The sequence below is a fragment of the Nycticebus coucang genome, chromosome 3, assembly GCF_027406575.1.
Source record: "Nycticebus coucang isolate mNycCou1 chromosome 3, mNycCou1.pri, whole genome shotgun sequence".
In the NCBI taxonomy this organism is placed as follows: Eukaryota; Metazoa; Chordata; class Mammalia; order Primates; family Lorisidae; genus Nycticebus; species Nycticebus coucang.
In genome coordinates, this window is record NC_069782.1 from 66,015,933 (window position 1) to 66,021,932 (window position 6,000).

A 6,000-nucleotide genomic window follows, 5' to 3' on the forward strand; every position below is an offset into this window, starting at 1 on the left:
GATTCTCTTGCCTCAGCCTCCCGAGTAGCTGGGACTACAGGAGCCCGCCACAACGCCCGGCTATTTTTTTTGTTGCATTTTGGCCGGGGCTGGGTTTGAACCCGCCACCCTCGGCATATGGGGCCAGCGCCCTACTCAATGAGCCACAGGTGCTGCCCTTGTCAAATGCTTTTATTGATTGGTTTATATGTCATTCTTGTTACAGAAGAATATCCCTTTTTAAAAGCTTATTAGTAAGGCAGTCTCTAAAAAAAAAAGCTTATTAGTAATACTTTCCCAATTTTATATATATATTTTTTTTTGAGACAGTCTCAAGTTGTCACCCTGGGTAGAGTGCCATGGCATCACAGCTCATAGCAACCTCAAATTCTTGGGCTTAAGCGATTCTCCTGTCTCAGCCTTCCAAGTAGCTGGGACTACAGGCACCCGCCACAACACCAGGCTATTTTTTGTTGCAGTTGTCATTGTTGTTTAGCTGGCCTGGGCTGGGTTCAAACCCACCAGCCTCGGTGTATGTGGCCGGCGCTCTATCCACTGAGCTACAGGTGCCGCCCCCAATTATATTTTAAAAAGCTAAAGAACGGGCAGTGCCTGTGGCTCAGTCGGTAAGGTGTCAGCCCCATATACCAAGGGTGGCGGGTTCAAACCCGGCCCTGGCCAAACTGCAACCAAAAAATAGCCGGGTGTTGTGGCAGGCGCCTGTAGTCCCAGCTACTCGGGAAGCTGAGGCAAGAGAATCACTTAAGCCCAGGAGTTGGAGGTTGCTGTGAGCTGTGTGAAGCCATGGCACTCTACCGAGGGCCATAAAGTGAGACTCTGTCTCTACAAAAAAAAAAAAAAAAAGCTAAAGAACACTGAATTAATCTTTTGGAGTTGGTAGGATAAAATAATTTATTACTATTGCTGCATACCCAGGGTGGGATGGGGTAGCTGGAGAACCAGAACTATTTTTAAAACATTAAGTTTCCGGGTGGCGCCTGTGGCTCAGTGAGTAGGGCGCCAGCCCCATATGCCCAGGGTGGTGGGCCCCGGCCAAACTGCAACAACAAAAAAATAGCCGGGCATTGTGGCAGGCGCCTGTAGTCCCAGCTGCTCGGGAGGCTGAGGCAAGAGAATCTCTTAAGCCCAGGAGTTGGAGGTTGCTGTGAGCTGTGTGAGGCCACGGCACTCTACCGAGGGCAGTAAAGTGACAATCTGTCTCTACAAAAAAAAAAAAAAACATTAAGTTTCCATATAAATACAACTCACAACTGCTAGCTAGCTTTGGGGGCTGGAGGGAGTTTTATGCGGGTTTATTTTGTTTAATTTATATTTTATTTTAGATTACTGGACCATCATTAAGTATTTACTGTGACGAGATTAATGTTATGTATAAAGGACTTTACCAAATTCCACTAAATAAACTGCTCAAGTACAGACTGCAAACCAAAATATATCTGTGGCTGGGGGCGGAAGCTCATGCCTATAATCCCAGCACTCTGGGAGGCCGAAGCAGATGGATCATTTGAGCTAACGAGTTCCAGACCAGCCTGTGCCAGAGCGAGTCCCCTGTCCCTAAAAATAGCTGGGCATTGTGGCAAGTACCTGTAGTCCCAGCTACTTGGGAGGCTAAGGCAAGAGGATCCCTTGAGTGTAAGAGTTTGAGGTTGCTGTGAGTTACAACACTACGGCACTCTACCAAAGGCAACAAAGGGAGGCTCTGTCTCCAAAAAAGAAATTTATCTGTGTTATGACATTAACTGAAAATACAAATACAGTGTCAAAGTCTACACCAATGGAATTAGATGAGTGCTAAGTACTTAATTTTAAAATAAAACAAGTTTTCAGGAAAAACATTTTTTCAGAAAGCAACTTCAGCAATGGTGCCCCATGCCAGCCTGTGACCTCCCTGGCCATGACCTTTGCCCCCAAAGGGGGGTCTAGAAAAATTCTCAGGTAGCACTAGCCATAACCAGGCATTAAGTGGGCAAGAAGCAGAGCCCAGGGCGCCCTACATTGGTCACCAGCAATGGCACAAACCTGTGGGGACCTCGGTGACTTAGTCAACGCACAGTTTCAAGATGCTGCCACCTTGCTCTTGCAGCACCAATCTCAGGGGAGTACATACTGAGGTGGTGCCATACCACGTCCAAGAAGACCCTAACTTCGTTGCCTGCCTCCTGGAACTGAATCATAGGCTCCCCAACTGGATCCTACCCCACAGTTGCAGCAGCCAAACTCCAAGGGATGATATAAAAATGGCATCAGCTGGCCCTCTGATAATGAGAACAATCCGGACAGACCTGGACGCCCAGAAGCCACCTCACCCAGGTGTCACTTAAACTTGTATCTCAGCCAATAGCGGTCAGAGAGTGATCTGGTGGGCCTGTGGCATCCCACACAGAACTTTCTGAGTGGCCAGGCTGATCCCAGCCTCCAGAGGAGGGCATAGAAAATTTTCAGGAGGCGTCCCCTAATGGCCAACTCCATGTTAGACTGTGACCAGGCCTTCCTAGCTATCCTGGGTCAGTCTCTGAGGAGACTTAAAAACATTTCTGAGGGCGGCGCCTGTGGCTCAGTGGGTGGGGCGCCAGCCCCACATACGAGGGTGATGGGGTGCTGGCCCCAGCCAAACTGCAACAACAAAAAAATAGCCGGGCATTGTTAACGGGCGCCTGTGGTCCCAGCTACTCAGGAGACTGAGGTAAGAGAATCACCTAAGCCCAGGAGTTGGAGGTTGCTGTGAGCTGTGACGCCACAGCGCTCTACCAAGGGGGACATAAAGAGAGCCTGTCTAAAAAAAAAAAAAAAATTTCTGAGAAGCACATCTGGCAACCTAGCCCCTCATGGAATTGTGACTGGGCCCAACCACTCTTCAAATGGTCCCCAATCTGCCCCTCTGCTGTCTCCCTCCCTCTGAAGACCTGGAAATGTTGCAAGTGACATTATGCAAACATGACCACACCTGTGTCTGGGTACCTCCCTCCCTTGACTGACTTTCTGGCCCAGATTCCTCCCCACCAACAAACAGGGACTTAAGTGGACACCTTTTAAGTGGACACCTTAGAAGACAGTGCCCTAAACAGAACCATAGTTAGCTTCTGGATGTCCTCCTCAGCCTCCCTGGCCAGTTGAGCTATTCCAGCCTTCAAAGGGGTACTTAGAAATGTTTGCAGGAGATGCATCCACTGACCAGGCCCTAAGCGTGTGATTCAGCAGATCCTGGACACTGAGCCTCAGGCCTCCCTGGTCATCCTGGGCCCATCTTCCTCTGTGGAAGGAGCTTAGAAAACACTGGGAGATACAGGGCATGGTGGCTCATGCCTGTAATCCATCACTCTGGGAGGCCAAGGTGAGAGTATTGCTTGAGCTCAGAAGTTCAAGCTCAGAGGTTCCAGCCTGAACAAGAATCAGCCCGTTCTCTTCTGAAAATAGAACACAAAACAAAAACTAGCCGTGTGTGGTGGTGGGTGCCTGTAGTCCCAGCTACTCAGGAGGCTGAGACAAGAAGATTGCTTGAGCCCAAGAGTTTGAAGTTTCTGTGAACTATGATGCCACAGCTTTCTGCTACTCTACCCAGGACGACAGAGTAAGACTCTGTCAAAAAAAAAAAAAAAAAAACAACTCAGTGCCTATAGCTCAGCACCTAGGGCACCAGACACATACACTGCAGCTGACAGGTTCAAACCCATCCCCAGGCCAGTCAGACAATGACAACTACAATAAAAAAATAGCCAGGTGTTGTGGTAGGCACCTGTAGTCCCAGCTACTTGGGAGGCTGAGGCAAGAGAATCACTTATGCCCAAGAGTTTGAGGTTGCTTTGAGCTATGACATCATAACACTCTTCAGAGGGCGACATAGTGAGACTCTGTCTCAAAAGAAAAGAAAACACTGGGAGGCACATTTTCAATCCAGGCCCCATCAGGCCAATCCACAGGTATTTCTGTCTAGCCTGGGCTAGTCATGGACTAGTAGAGGGGTTTAGGAGTCTTTTCAAGGATTTTTTTCTTTTTTTGGAGACAGAGTCTGACTCTGTTGCCCAGGCTAGAGTGCTATAGTGTCAGCCCAGCTCACAGCAAACTAAAACTCCTGGGCTCAAGTGATCCTCCTGCCTCAGTCTCCCAGAATGCTGGGACAACAGATGCCCACCATGCCAGGCTAATTTTTCTTTTCTTCTTTTTTTTGAGACAGAGTCTTACTTTATCACCCTTGGTAGAGTGCCGTGGCATCACAGCTCACAGCAATCTTCAACTCCTGGGCTTAGACAATTCTCTTGCTTCAGCCTCCTGAGTAGCTGGGACTACAGATGCCCACAACACCCGGCTATTTTCTTGTTGCAGTTTGGCCAGGGCCGGCACTCTACCCACTGAGCCACAAGTACTACCCTAGGCCAATTTTTTTATTTTTAATAGAGATGGAGTCTTGCTTTGTTCAGGCTGGTCTCGAACTCCTGAGCACAAGCAATCCTGCTTTCTCAGCCTCCCAGAGTACTAGGATTACAGATGTGAGCCACCATGCCTGGCCTTCAGGAAGGAATCTTAAAGACCAGCACCTAAGCAGGACTGGGACAGGTCAGTGTATCCTCATGTAGGCTCTCTGCCAGCTTGAGCCTATGTCACCTCCCATGGTGGAAGAATACGATGGCCAGGGCACATCAGAACGGCATTCAGGCCACAGTCACACCACCCAAGACATGTGGTCTTGTCCACATTATCAGAGGGGATTAGAAATGCTTTTTTCATAGCATTACCAGAGAACAAAAACCAAGTGAATAAAAATAAATTATTTTGGTTGGTGCCTCCTAAAACAGGTTCCCACCCAAGACCATTACCATACCCCCAAGGCCCCTACCCCCCTACTCCTTGGGGTGGCCCTGGCATGTCCATGCTGATCAGGAATTAGAAATGTTTTCAGGGGATACTTTGTTTGACAGAGCCGTAGGCAAGACAGTGACAAGGCTGAGGGTGGATTTCTTGGGCCTCCATGTCTGGCCCAGCCCTGTTGTGGCTTCCACAGAAGGATGTAGAAACTTCTCAGGATGCACTCCCATGACTAGGATCCATGGCACCCTTTGAAGGTCTATCTGTCCAGTCCAAGCCAGATGGGGACATGGGTCCTGGGCTCCATGAAAGGGGCATATACACAAAGCAACCCCAAATGCCACAGGAACCAGGGAACTCATAGATGGAAGCATAGTCTTGGGCAGCAGCAAGACAGGTAGATATGCACACCTGTTCTCTCCCAGCCTGGGCTTATCTACCAAAGGGAACAGATATCCATGAAAGGTGTATAAAAATTGAAGTCAATTATCCAGAACAGGCAAGAACGCTATGTGTTATACCTGTAATTTATAAGATAACATCATGGCCACTTTGATCTAGTACAAAAGTTATGGTCAGTACATCTTCTTACATGAGATAGTAAACAAAGTAAAACTCAGGAGGCTTTCTCAGGACTGACGTTAATCAGAAGTTAACATGGGGCGGCGCCTGTGGCTCAAGGAGTAGGGCGCCGGTCCCATATGCCGGAGGTGGCGGGTTCAAACCTAGCCCCGGCCAAAATAAAAAAATAAAAAAATAAAAAAATAAAATAAAAAAATTTAAAAAAAAGAAGTTAACATGGCAGATCAGCATCCCAAGATGAAGTCACTTTTGTCTCCACAGGTACCTTTTCAGGAGGCACCACCAGGTGTGTTGAGTACCAGGACCCAGGTAAAACCATAGCCTGGCCTAGGTGCCTGCCCTGAGTATCTCTGGCTAGACCGTGCCTGTCCCTTCTACCAAATGATGACTTAGAGAAATGTATAGGTGTGTGTACAGTGATCAGCTCCCATGTGGGACTTAGGGAGGACCCAGGGCAACCTCCAAGGGTCCCTTTGTCTACTCCAGGACAGTGCCCTACCTTTGAAGGGTACCTTGAATATGCTGGTCAAAGGAGCCATCCCTAAGGCTCACTGTCTGACCAAGTCCAATCTCTTTATTTTTATGAATACTTTATTTTTTTTGATGATGAATACTTTA